Below are 15260 nucleotides of genomic sequence, written 5' to 3' on the forward strand. Positions count from 1 at the left end.
CTGTCAGGGAGAGCCTGCGCCCTAGATCCCCAGCTCACACCACTCCATTCTCTGATCAGGGAATAAAACTTTCCTTTGTTTCTGAACTGGAAAAAAAAAAGATAAACATTTTCTTCATGACGCTTATATTTTAAGTGAAGGAAAATAGTTAACAACAACAACAAAACAGTAATTTAAGGTGATAAATGCTATAAAGAAAATAAATCTGCGTAAGAGGATACGGATTGATGAGGGTACACTATAGGGGAGTTTGTAATTTCAGAACGGGGAAGCGTAGGAAAAAAATCTGCAGAACTCAGGCTGTTCCAAGTCGGCAGCAAGCTGAAACGTGGCATGATGTTGGATCGTTAGAGGCCCTCAGTTTATATCCCATCAATAAATGTGCATTGTTCTTCATATGAAGCAGAAAGACACAGAAGAAATCCCAAGGAAAAAAAATGCTTTTAATGGTGGTAGTGAAATTACTGAATGACACTGGAGAACGAGACTTCCTTTATCTGTAAAGAAAGATTTGGATTTTCCTCTCTCAAATGTTGTCTCTCCAAAAAGTCTGTGATATTGAAAAACACTCAAAAGTTTAAAAAGCACTTATGTTAAACCACATAAGATAGATGTAAAATATAGTTAGCTGTATATAAACATGGTCATTAAAACACCATTTGTAATTACAGAAAATTTGAAACAATACAGGCTCCCACAAGGAGTGGATTGTTTCAAGAACTATGTTATTTCCTGTTAATGACATAGGTAAGCAGTCTTAAAATGAGAAGCATTCCCCAGTATATTTTTAACTAATATCAAGTTAAAATGTAATATAATGCCACCTTATACTGGAAATACACAAAACACTGTCCGTAATGGTGAAAGAGAAGGCTGTTATATTTATTGTGTCGGTCTTACATAGCTTTCTTGTTTTTCTTTACCATATGCAATTGTTAGTATTAAGATATTTTAAGTAATTATTTAAAAATAAATGAAATTATTTGTACTAAAATAAAAGACGTCCAATCCAAGGCACCTCCAATTTTAAAAAGCTTTCATAAAAATATGACAGTTTAATTTCAATTGTAGGAAATCACAAAAGAACACCACGTAGCTTATAAATATATAAATAAAAACATATTTAAAGGCATATAAAAATACAAGTAGCTACACAAAACTTGTTATTTGCAAAGATCTCTGAGGAGAAATTTAGAATCAGGGTTGAGGGAAGAGGAAAACATGTGAAAAATAACTAGCCATTCATTCATTTCTGTATTTTTAATTATTATTTAAAAGAACATGTTACTTCTACAAAATAAAAGTAAATGGAGAATATACATGTATGTTTATACATGTATAAACAACTGGAATATATATATGATATTTTAAGAGCATTTAACTCTGCATTAAGAAGTTAAGCAAATTGGAATTTTACTGGTTAATTATAGTAAGTCTGTGTTTGATCTGTTTATATGGGAGATATATTGTTTTATAACATTTTAATGGTGATATCTATCTATGGGTAATATAAATATAGTTAGCCGTTTACAAATAAGTTATACAGAAATTTTCAGACACCTAAATTTGATTAAGAAAAATGCAGTATGATTTGGGAAATTTTTACATATTTGTGAAGGTGAATGTTCTTCACTGCAATTTATAGCACAATAACTTATTTAGCCGAAGAATTCTAAATTTTTAATTTATCTTAGTACTGGTCTGTCCAGCCTATAACATTATCTCTAAAATATATGGACAGATGGTGGGAATCATTTTAAATTTTTTAAAAATGAAATAGATATGCAAAAATATGCAAGATAGAAAAAGGTATTGATTTCATTGTTCCCTAAAAGTAAAACCACATATTAAGAAACGCTGTTGGCTACCCAGCAGTGGCCGGCTCCCTTCTGAACCCTAAAAGATGATGAAATACATTTTTGTGATATTTGGATCACTGTATTTTGGACTACTTTCTTACAGTAGATTAGTCTGCCCTTTAACTAATCCCCAAACAAAGCATACTTGTCAGTGTTATCTGAAAAGAGAAAAGGAATGGGACATTCCCTAAACTTAGTCCTAATTTGGGTAATTTGGAAGTAAGGGGCATTTTACATTAAGATTTTAAGCCTCATCCTTAAAAGCACTGTCCATACCAACTGGTCAGTTGAATTTCTCCTTGTTCTTTGGTCTTCAGTAAATTCTTTAAAAACGTTTGCCCCAGTTTAATGCAATTCATCAAACATTTAATTCAATCTAATTGATTTTGAAATCCAGAAAGCACAACTCTGACACAATAAACTTGAAAAATTAGCTATTGGTCATGCATGGGTTCTAAAAAAATACATATTTTCTCAGTTTCTTTAGTAATGATATTTTAAAGTAATACAATTTATTAATCTCATACAAAATTCAGTGAATTCCCTGTTTACTTTAATGACAAATGAGACATTAGCCAAAATTATTAAATTTTATTAATCTAAAGTTGTTCATGATGCAGACATCCAAAGAAATCTCTTCATGATAGAAACAGAAATCTCTTTAAATTGGTTGGGTAATAGTAGTAAAATTTTCCATTTAAAAATATTTAGCTGCTGATTAATGTGTCATGCCATGCACTGTTTCATTTTATACTTTGTAACTTCTGTTTCTGAGCAAAAATTGAATGAGAACATTATCTAACTTTAAAGTTTCACTGAAATATTTTTTTACTGTGTAAAATTCAGACCAAATGTCTGTAGACATATCCTAGAAAAATTGGTAATTTGCAAATGCAAACTAAAATAGAGTCTCTATAATCAAAACCATTAGTGTCACCTGATGACCAATTAAATAAGACTGTCCAAAGAGTGGTATGTCTTCACAGACCTGCCCCAGAGATGACAGGTGTTAGGGACAAAGGTGAGAATGTCCTAGGCTTCAGGAAGCCATCTCCATATGGCTCACAGGCAGTTTCCTCCAACCTTGGATATGCCAGCCACCATTATCTCTTACCCAGACTCATTCAACAGCTATCTGACTCATCTCCTTTTCAGTTTGCCCCCTTAGATCTTCAACAGCATCTCGACCCACCAGTGGAAATGGTTCTTGTGAAGCAGCATGCCATCTTTTTAAAGCATAAAACCAAAATCTTCCTAAGACTTCCCATCACAACCCAAATGAAACCCTACCTCTGTAGGACTGTACAAAAGTTCCACTTGATAAGGCCTCGCTTATCATTTCTGACCTCATGCCATTCTGTAAAAACCACCTCCCCCTGCCTACTGTTCTCTCAAGCATGCCACCCTCATTCATTTTCCAAAGCTTCTTATACTTGCTGATCTAATCTGCTCTAGATGCCACATGGCAACCCTCTTCCCATATTTATTTTTTGAACTCAAATGTCATTCACAATATTGACCATCTTACATAATCTCAGCTGTACTCATCCAAACACCATCATTCTCTGTCACATTGTGGTTTTTATCTTCTAGTTTAATATCTGGATGTACCTGGAATTATCGAATTTGTTGTTTTCTATGATGATTCACAGTCTGCTCCCTCTATGGAAGGGGTCTCCCTTGTCATCATTGTGTCACCAGTGCATAACTCAGTGACTGGAAGAAAGCAGGCACTTAAATATTTGTGAGCTGGCTGATGAATGTCATCTCTGGTTTCACTGTATCTCCATCTGGAACTCCTATTTGACCAATAAATATTGGACCTGCTGGATATTTCCACTATTCCTCTTAACTTGTCATTTCTACTTCTCATCCATCTGTCCTTTAACTCTTTGTGCTAGAAAAAAATCCCTTGACTCTATTTTTCAGCTCATACATCTGACTTAATTAGGCTCTCTTTTCCTGTTTAACTTAATAATATACATTTTTAAGAGGAGGAGGGTTATATTTTAGGTTTGAAAGAACAGAGATGATTTCTTTTTCAGAACATTCATTTTTGTTTAATTGATAAGATGCCATTTCCACTATTTATAGTCATATTTTTTACAGTACTATTAAAATCTTAACCTGTTTGCTTTATTAGTCCTATTTCTTTGGATACCAGATTCTATTACATTTAGTGTCTCTAAAATCTTTGCTGATTATTTCTGAGTTCTATTCGTTTGTTCACATTTTTTTAAATTAATTAATTAATTTATATTTTTGGCTGTGTTCGGTCTTTGTTGCTGTGTGCAGGTTTTCCCTAGTTGCGGTGAGCGAGGGCTACTCTTCCTCGCGGTGCGTGCGTGGGCTTCTCATTGCGGTGGCTTCTCTTGTTACAGAGCACGGGCTCTAGGCACACGGGCTCAGTAGTTGTGGCTTGCAGGCTCTAGAGTGCAAGCTCAGTAGTTGTGGCACACGGGCTTAGTTGCTCCGCGGCATGTGGGATCTTCCGGGAGCAGGGCTTGAACCCGTATCCCCTGCCTTGGCAAGCTGATTCTTAACCACTGCACCACCACTGAAGTCCTGTTCACATTTTTATTATAACTATTATTAATTTGCTTAAATAAAGTTGCTTTAAATATATCAACAGAAGTTTAGAAATTGAAAAGTCAGACATATTTTGAGGAAGAATTTTATATTTTTAGTAGGATATTGAATAAATAACCTCTCTATAACATGGAGAGAGGAGATATAAAAGAGAGTTGCAACAAATATTCAGTTTAAAATAATTTGTAGCTGTCCTAATTATGTCAAATAATGTGAATCAAATGCTTTCTACATGAAGGCTATAGAGTCTGATATTCCATTTAAAAAAGTTCAGCAAAGCAGTTTAACTGTTCTATCCATTATATTTCTGTCCATGAAATTAGCAGATATAAAAGTGAATTTTTTGTTTATGATGTACTCTATTCCAAGAACATTGCACAGCAAAAAAAAAAAAAAAAAAACCCACAAAATTGAACTTGTCATGTTCTTCTATTATTTTACTTTACACTTCATTTGTTTTTGTTTTTTTTTAACATCTTTATTGGAGTATAATTGCTTTACAATGGTGTGTTAGTTTCTGCTTTGTAACAAAGTGAATCAGCTATACATATACATATATCCCCATATCTCCTCCCTCATGCGTCTCCCTCCCACCCCACCCCCCCACCCCTCTAGGATTTGTTTCATTTGTTTCTGTTACATAGCCCTGTACGTCACTATTACTCATTGTTACTAACAGGCACATTCAATTTGGTTCCAATAGAAGTTTCTGTCATCTATTAAACTATGAAACTAATGACTGTAACACATAAAAGGTTTAATTACAGGTATTGATTCGAAAGTGTTTATCTCCTTGTTTGTTCTTTAAAAATAATCTGGTTAACTCCATTTATAATTTATTGATGAGTTAAGTTAATCTTGCAAAAGGAACTCTTAATGTCTACAGGTGATGTGTTTAATATCACTCATGTTATTTTGTACTTGCAAGGCATAGGACACTATTTCACATTCAACCTTATTTCCTTTCCTTAAGACCTTCAGAGTTCTTTTGACCTTCAGAGTTCTTTTAACAATGACTAATAAAATACTAGCTGGGTATCTTATTAAAACATTTTTAATATTTGTGTAACTATTTCTATGATAACTGATTAAAGGATTTTATCACTCTCTCTCTCTCTCCTTCTCTCTCTCTCTGTCACACACACACACACCACACACACACACACACAACCCTAGGTATGAAGGTATAATTTTTGTTACTATTCCATTCTGCAATTTATCTAGTCTAACCATCTGACTATTCTAGGAGAAACTCCTATTCAGTCCTACTAGATCTGAATGTCTTTGGTCATACACCCGAAAAAGCAGTTTGGTTTTACTTCTGTCTATCTATCTATCTATCTATCTATCTATCTATCTATCTATCTATTCACCTATTGGGTAAATTTTATAACTAATAAGTCTTTTCTTAATGAATTGATGGCTTGAAAGCTCAGATTTGAAAGCTCAAATCTGTGGCCCACCTAAAGCAAGTAAGCATCTTAATGTCATTCTCAAATCCACTTTAAAACCACAGTTGTTTTTTCTTTCTTCTTTTACTTGATTTAACTCTACACATTTATGCTCTGCCCTGGTGGCGCAGTGGTTGAGAGTCTGCCTGCCAATGCAGGGGACACAGGTTCGAGCCTTGGTCTGGGAAGATCCCACATGCCGCGGAGCAACTAAGCCCGTGAGCCACAGCTACTGAGCCTGCGCGTCTGGAGCCTGTGCTCCGCAACGGGAGAGGCCGCGACAGTGAGAGGCCCGCGCATCGCGATGAAGAGTGGCCCCCGCTCGCCGCCACTGGAGAAAGCCCTTGCACAGAAACGAAGACCCAACACAGCCAAAAATAAATATAAATAAATAAATTAATTTTTTTTAAAAAAGTAAGGGATATAGGTAAACGAATTAAATTATACGCACATGTGCACGCACGCGTGCGCGCACACACACACACCTTTATGTACTTCAGCTTCCCTCCGTGCTCAATACCAGTACCCTAGTCCAAATCATTATCATATCTCCTGGGTTTCTGACACAGCCTCAAACGTCCTGAGTGGTCTCTTCATCCGTATTTACTTATTTCTAATACCAGTGAAATTGTGTCGCTGCTTCAATTAGCTTTACTGGATACTCTCACACTGGGGTATTCTCAACTGCCAAACTTTGCATCGTCTGACTTTTTAATTAACCTCTTCAGTTTCATCTGATGTCACTCTTTCTGTTTATCTCAGGGCTTAACTGCATTCAGATAAGCTCACTGTCTTTCCTCTTTTTTACAAGGTGTTTCTCTCTCTCTGCCTCCCCTCCCTTACACACTCAGAGCTTTCATAGATGTTCTTCCCTGCTAACCCCTCTGGTCCTCCATTCCACCAAACCTTTGTGTTAAATAAATGTTACTTCTTTGAAAATGCCTTTCTTGACTCCATGTAAAATTAGGTCTGCTACTGTAATGTCTTATAACACCCCTAGTTCTGTTTCATAGCAGATAATTTGTAATCTTTGTAATCATGCAGTTTTTAAAGGTCATTTGTCTTTTTTTTTTCATTAATTCACAAGCTCCCTGCTGCCAGAGGGCATATATGTTTGATTAAATCACTGACTCTGTAGTGCCTCACACAGATCTTAGGTCATATAGACACAATAATTATTTGATTATAAATGAACAAATTTTTTCTCAAAGTCCTAAATGAAATAAGGATAATATATAAATATAAATATTTTAAGGAGGAATGTCTGTAGGAATTTAAATATATATGTATCGTATTTTAAATATGTATATTTTACAAGCTTTTCATTTACTCTGAGTAAATAATCCAGTAATTCGGATACTGATCCTGTGTCTCTATTGATGCCTCATACATTTATTTCAAAATCTGAAACATGTATTCCTTTTATGAACAAGGCAATATTATGCTTTTTAAAATGTTGAATCTAAGTGCATTTAGGCAATTGAACCTGAATTGAATAGAATAAAAACTGAAAAAAATTGTGTTTCATTGTTTCCCAAGTTTCTTTACATGGAAACTTCTATTGAGATAACATTGGTTTATAATATTATGTAAGTTTCATGGGTACAACATTATATTTCTACTTCTGTGTACACTGCAAAGTGCTCAACACCAGAAATTTAGCTTCCGTTTGTCAATGTATGAAGATACATTTTAAAGCATCATTTTAAATGGCAGCCATTGAATAAACTGGATAAGCCGAAAATGGAAAACTTTTTTTTTTCTAAGAAGAAAGGAGTATTTGTTTTTTCCACTAACTTTGTAATGAAACTAAAAATTCCTGGAAAATAACACATTTTTAATTTTTATCTTTACTGGTCCCATATTTACTGAATGCAAGTGGGGTATATATATCTTGTTATTCTCTATTATTCATGTAAATCTATTAAAGTTGAATGTGATGGGGAGACCCTTTGTAATCATAAAACAATGTCCCCTCAGGTCTGTTGTTTTATTGTCTAACCTGGAAAATCTAAGAATGTATAATCCATAGAATTAGCATTGTATTAATATTACCTAAATTGTTTAGTTATTAGTAACTGGCAATAAATCAAATTTATCAAAAATTCCTGATTTCATAGCTGGCCAATAGCGAAGTAATTTTTTTTTAAAAATGTTGGTTCTGGCCATTTTTATTATTTATTTATTTATTTACTTTGGCTCTGCCACATGGCACGTGGGATCTTAGTTCCCTGACTAGGGATTGAACCTGTGTCCCTGGCAGTGGAAGCCCAGAGTCTTAACCCCTGGACCACCAGGGAAGTCCCTAGCTAAGTAATATTAAATAAATTTCTCCATTCTGGGGCCTGTAGAAAAATGGGTTGTTCAAACATGGTAGTGGAGAAGCAACAGGCTAGGAAGCCTCCAAATCTGTCACTCTCATTAGCAGAGTTACTTGAATAACTGCATCTCGGATTCTGATTAAAAATAATTGTTACAGATTCTCACTACGGCTCATTTCATACTTTAGAATCACTGCATGTGATCATTAAGTCTGAGTCACTTTATACATAAAAACAAAATTTAATTAAAAACTGAAAAATATAATCCAGATAAGAGTTTTAAATTTACATCTACATTCTGAGGGGAAAGTAGAAAATATATAAAAGATTAGATTTTCTTGAGGATAGGTAACTTCCTCCTTTGATAACTCTCCAGAATGTTTAGGGTTCAGCAAGCCTTCAATAAACGTAGTTGGTGGTAATCAGTTATTTATGTCTTGACTTTTAGTGTGTAATGTGTTCGCAATCTTTGTGGTATGTAAGAACTGTAGATCTTTTAAATCTGCTGCTCAGATTAGGTTTGTCTTTGGGATCATTTTTAACCAGCCAGTTACAGAGTATAAAACTGCAGTTTCAATATTAGTTTAGTGGTGAGTGCTAATTAGCGATTACAAATCATTCTTAGCCCCAAATTTAAAAAAAAAAAAAATCCGTGTTCAGAGTACTAAAGGAACACAAGTATTTAGATTTTTACAAAATTATTTGGAAATTGTAGCTATATGCATAAAATAAATATTCAAGGATTATATTAAGTGTATTATATAAAACAATTGAATACTAATTCTTTCTCAATGTAACAAATGTTTTATGTGTAATGAAACAGATGTATACCAATAAATTGAACTTTCTTCTTTTAGTTTTTCAGGATATGTTGAATTTTTTATAAAAATGTAAAGAATTTTGAGGGTACTCTGTCCAAAAATATGCATTAAAAACTCCAAGAAAAAAAGTTATTTAATTAATAGCTGATAAGAATTTTACTTTTATTTTTCTAGGGACTATTCATATTTAAGTGAGCAGAACATTATTATACAAAATGAACTAACAATTATGTATGATAACATTATTTTTGCACTTCTGCTTATTTAATTTGCATTTTTAGCTACAGTTTTTAGAAATTTGTTTTTAATTACATGTATTTATTCATACATTTTAAAATAAAGAGCTCAAAATTCTGACAGTTATAAGACACTGGTGAGTAAACTTACTTTCTCATTGAATACCTGCAAGAAACAATAAATAACCTTGAACCAATGGATTACAAGGATTAAACTACTAAAAATATTAACGTTTCATTAGGTATAACAGATTAATGTTGAGTTCACCATATTTACAAAATATAATCCACAGTTTTGTGAAAGCACCTTTTTAATTCAGAGGTAAACACATTGGCAGTAAAATATTGTGTTCAAATTTTGCATGAATAACAAGGTATTACCAAAATTGAAGTTCCTATAATATGCTTGATTATTACTGACTTATACTCTTAGAAATCTCATCCTCAGATGATTCATAACGTTATTTGATATATTTCATTTTCAGGAGTCTTTGAACCATTTCTCATCTTGGTCATTCATATTCACTCAGTCCACCAACTTTTTATGAGAATTCACTGTGTGCCAGATATTGTTTGAGTGCTGGGGAAACAGAGAAGAGAATAAAAATACTCGCACTGTCAAGGAGAAGACAGAAAATGAGCAGATAAATAAATACACACACAGAAGGATGTCATATACAGCTTTAAAAAAAATAAGCTAGTTAAAGGAATCAAAAGGGACAGGGACTTGCATCTTAGATGGTAGGTCCAGGAAAGGCTTTAAGGAAAAATGGTGATTGAGTTGCAACAAGCTGGTATGAAGAAGGGAGCAGGCAAAGGGGACAGGACGTGAGAAGGCCTGGATGTAGGAGTGTATTTGATGTGTTTGTGGAACACAGAGGGAGTGTGTGTGCCCAGAAATCAAGAGAGTGGAGAGGGAAATTGGTAAGAAGGAAGGTCTAAGGTGAGCCAGGATTCAGGTTATAGAGTTTGTAGGACAGAGTAAGGACTTCGAATCCTATTCTAAAAGTGTCATTAAAGGATGGCATAATTCTGTTTCCACTTAAAGGGTGAGGTTGGAAAACAGAAAGCCAGAAGACCAGTTGGTGAGCACTGAGGTGTCTGTCCTGGCAAGAGCTGATGGTGGGTTTGACTTGGTGTTAATGGTGAAGGTTGTGCTAAACTTTTGTCCAAGATATATTTTAAAAGTAGAACAGAACTAGCTGATGGGTTAAACATATAATTTGAGAGAAAAAGAGGCATCAAGGATTTTTTCCAAACTACTCATTTAAAAAATTTATATTAAAAATACTCTATTGTTCCCTTCATGTATAAAAAACTATGGAATTTGGGAGGATACATGGAAAAAACCCATTCATACATTTACAGTATTTGCATTTCTCCATCATTTGATTTGCACATTTATAAAATAAAGGCTACATGAGTCAAAAATCACTTCACCTGAAAGAAAAAGCAACAGGATATAGTCAGCCAACAGCACATCAATGCCATAGCAGAGTTTGAAATCACTAGTTTCCATTTTCATGACACATCAAGAGGCATTTTTAGTCTCCCATGCAAAAATAAATATAAAGATGAAACAAGGCTTGAATAATTTCATTGGGAATTTCCAGCATTATTAAAATGTAAATTTTTTCCTTATGTCAACATTTTCCTTTGAATGCTCACACAGGTTTATTCATTATTATAAACTGACAAAAATCTATGAGAATTCTCAGTTGATCTGGTCAAATCTAATTGCCTCCTGTTGCTAATTCAACTGGCCTTATGCACAATTGGTCTTAATACTGCCAGCTTCAATCATGGTAAGGAGAAAAGGAATATATTAAAGTTGCAGAAAGGGTGAGCTATTTTAATAGTAAAATGCTATCTCAGCCTTTTCACTTATTAATGCCTCTGCATAATAGAATTTCTATCATGATTATTAAAAGTGATATTTATTTTTTTCTAGATAACCTCTTTCAAAAGTTAAATTTATAGAAATAAGAAGGGTGCTGATTAGTTCATGATTATGAAATGTACTTTTTCAGCTAAAGGAGCTCTCTAAAACTAACAAAGATTCAAATAAACTTATACGAGGAGACTGACCAAGCAGGCACTCTACAAACCATTTGTTTGATTTATTTTGTCATGAGAATGGAAGGTAGTCCTTGCTAAGCTTAATTGAATAATACAGATCAGAATATTATATTCTTGATACATTTATGATTTTTGTAGAGCCAACCTATTTTACATAAAACTCCTTTACATGAAATACAATATAAGCAGCATTGCGGTGAATGTTTTAGGTCACAAATTTGAAATGTGTTTTTATTATATCATTTCTAAGTAATTTCTCTATGTGTCTATCTTTGATTGGGTGAAAGTCACATCAGAATGTTTGGCCATAAAACTAAACTTAACTCCATTAGTATCTTTCAGAGTAGTGTCATCAATTATTTTAAAAGGGAATGTGACCTTATGATAATGTATCATGCAAAGACAATATCTTAAGCCTTACGTGGTCTACTTCAGTGAGAAATGGCTTATTAACTGGCACTGCAATTGAGATTATTCACCAGCGTTCTTAATTCAAACAGAGACTAATTTTTCTCAAAGTTAAGAGTTGTTGGGAAAATTAACCATAGACCATAGTTGACAAAATAAAAATAATTTAGGATAAATAACAGTTTTTTACAGAAAGCAACTTTTCCAAAGTTTTCAGTACTGGAAATTAAATGTATTTCTAAAATTAATTCAATTTTAGTACCTTTAAACTACTTAACAAAAGAACAGAATAAGTGTATTTCTTTCAATGTAGAATAACCTCTTGTTCAATTTAGTTATGAAGGAAATAAAATATTCGCGGATAATATATACTATTAGCATATTATAAGAGAAATATTTATTACTCTCATACATGGAAAAATCATGAATCTAGCAAGTCATGCCACTTTTTTAAGCAAAATTATTTTCCCACCATTTTATCTGCCAAGAATATAAGGTTCATTTTGAGCTCAGATAGAATCTCTACCACCTAATTCATAAAATGAATCACTCTTTGTCTTGATACTTTTCCTTTATTCCAACTGAAGCATGCAAGCTACTCTAGCATATCTCTGATGAGAAAAACACTGACGGTCATATGGACCTAGAATCTGTCATACAGAGTGAAGTAAGTCAGAAAGAGAAAAACAAATACCGTATGCTAACGCATATATATGGAATCTAAAAAAAAAAAAAAAGAAATGGTACGGATGAACCTAGCTGCTGCGCAGGAATAAAGAGATAGACATAGAAAATGGACTTGAGGACAAGGGGTGGGAGGGCGAACCTGGGGCGAAGTGAGAGTAGCATCCACATATATACACTACCGAATGTAAAACAGCTAGTGGGAAGCAGCAGCATAGCACAGGGAGATCAGCTCGGTGCTTTGCGATGCCCTAGAGGGGTGGGATAGGGAGGGTGGGAGGGAGGCTCTAGAGGTAGGGGATACGGGGACCTGTGTATGCATATGGCTGATTCTCTTTGTTGTGCAACAGAAACTCACACAGTACTGTGAAGCAATTATACTCCAATAAAGATCTATTAAAGATTTTTCAAAAAAAGATATACTGATGTGTCCTATATTACTATTGGTGATATTGTGGGTTACTATGTATATTCAGTAAGAGCCATAATACCTTCTTAAAAGCTGGAATTTAGGTTTTTCAGAGGGAGGTGGTGCAGATGCCACATGAGGAATTTCATTTCTAAAATATATCTCCAATACAGTCAAATATCATTTTCCTTTTTCTCCTGTTTGGAGTTGCCCTATAATAAAATATCCAAATATCTATGAATTTTCAGCTGGAAAAACTCAGATAAACACTTGAAGGGAATAAATGAAACTTTTCCTTTGGGCACCAAAAATTTCAAGTTTTAAATACTTTTACTGGTATCATTACATAATTGTTTATACTCATAATTCCAAAATATATTTAGGAATGCAAAAAAATGCAAAGATTTAATTTTTTTCTTTGATATTTATTTCTTCAATTATTTCAGTATTAATCTTTATTTTTTCTGTGAAACTGATGATGAGAAAGTACATGTAATTTTCTGAACACAGCTCCTCTACCAAGTTGCAATGTAGAATGTTGCTGTGAAAAAAAGTCCTTAGCTTTGATATTTGCTTGATGTACTGAATTACTACAAGAGGTGAATATTCTGAAATATTACCTTATTTCTTGATTTCTTTAGACATAAAACAGAAGTTAATGTAGTTATTGAAGGACAGACTTTCCTCATTTAAAATCTGTGCACAAATTTAATACTAATAAAATCAAGTATTCTGAAATATTAACATTTACTGATATTAATTAGTTATCTATATTTATTCACATGATAATAATTCACAGGTTAACGCTGAGAAAAATAACAGAACTAAAGTAAATATGTTCAAATTTATAAGCTTGATTAATTTTTATATTATTTTCCCTAATTTTGTCTTTTTCTGCCCTCAAAGCATCATTTTAACATTTAATTTGCCAACTAATGTGTATATTTGCATAAAGCCACACTTAATATTTATTCTATAGGCCCCTAGATAAAAATCTAGATTAGCTTATAAGGTCAAAAATATAAGATTTCTAAATGTTACAATAGTAAAACTGATAGTTCACAGGAATGATATATCAGACATCAGACATTGCGCTCTAGACAGGAAATGTCCCCTCCCTGAAAGTAAAATAAGTCAGTGTCTAACTGCTTTGATCATGGGATGTAAACCACTAAAATATTTTTTGGTATATCAAGAAATTATGAATTCAAGCCTTATCTTTCTCTTGAAATTATTCTTAGTTTCACCCTGATGTCTGTTAGAGGAAATTACCTTTCCAATTCCTCTCTATGAGAATATTTGTGTATGCTTTAAGTAATTTTAAATAAGGTACTCTCTTAAAAGATAATAGTTTGTTATGCAGTAATAAGAAAAATGATTTTTTTCAAATAGAAGTATAGAGCCAAACCAATGTCAAACTTCCTATATTCTATGATTTTAAGATTTAGGTTTTTAGCTTTGTTTTAGATATATTTTGCTTCTTTTACTTTTTTTTTTTTTTTTTTTTTGCGGTACGCGGGCCTCTCACTGTTGTGGCCTCTCCCGCTGCGGAGCACAGGCTCCAGACGCGCAGGCTCAGCGGCCATGGCTCACGGGCGCAGCCGCTCCGCGGCATGTGGGATCTTCCTGGACTGGGACACGAGCCCATGTCCCCTGCATCGGCAGGCGGACTCTCAACCACTGCGCCACCAGGGAAGCCCTACAAACTTCACTCTGGTCAGTTTCTCCTCAGGAAGAGAGACTCAGGATCCATGGAAGAGCTGCTTCCAGAATCTGCCTGGAAAATTATATCTCTTTCGTGCAAGCTGTAGACCGTGGAGTCTATGGAAGTGTTCTGCTCAAAGCTCCTTCAAGAGAAACAAATGTGGAGCGCATGACTGACTAGTGGCCTCACCTCTATTGGCATTCACTCAGGAATCACCCTCGGTTAAAGACAAGGCACGCCAAGGTACCAGGCCTGGCCCACTCCTACCTAATACAGGACTTCTCTAATTCAGAAACCCATTGTCATGGTCAAAACTTTCCCAGAACTGTGCCTTATCAAAAGGTCTTCCCATCCAATCCTTCCTTCTCTTTTTCTTTTCACAGCTGTCAGAGCTGCATGGTGGTCTGGAGGTTTTCATAGCTGACTTCTATTCCCTCCTCATCTTTTATCTTTCATGAGCATTTCCACAATAACTCCTTTGCACGACAAATCCTATCTTGGCGTTTGTTTTTAGGGGGAACCGAACTGACACAATTGATACAATTGATAAGCCTCTGGCCAAACTGTTCAAGAAAATACAAGAAGACACAAAAGACCAATATCAAGAGTGAGAGTGGATATCATTACAGATCTTAAAGTCTTCAAAAGGATAATAATGGAATATTATGTGAGTTTTTTCAAGAAAGAGGGAAACTTAA

This window comes from Globicephala melas, chromosome 5 (assembly GCF_963455315.2).
Source record: "Globicephala melas chromosome 5, mGloMel1.2, whole genome shotgun sequence".
NCBI classification, from domain to species: Eukaryota; Metazoa; Chordata; class Mammalia; order Artiodactyla; family Delphinidae; genus Globicephala; species Globicephala melas.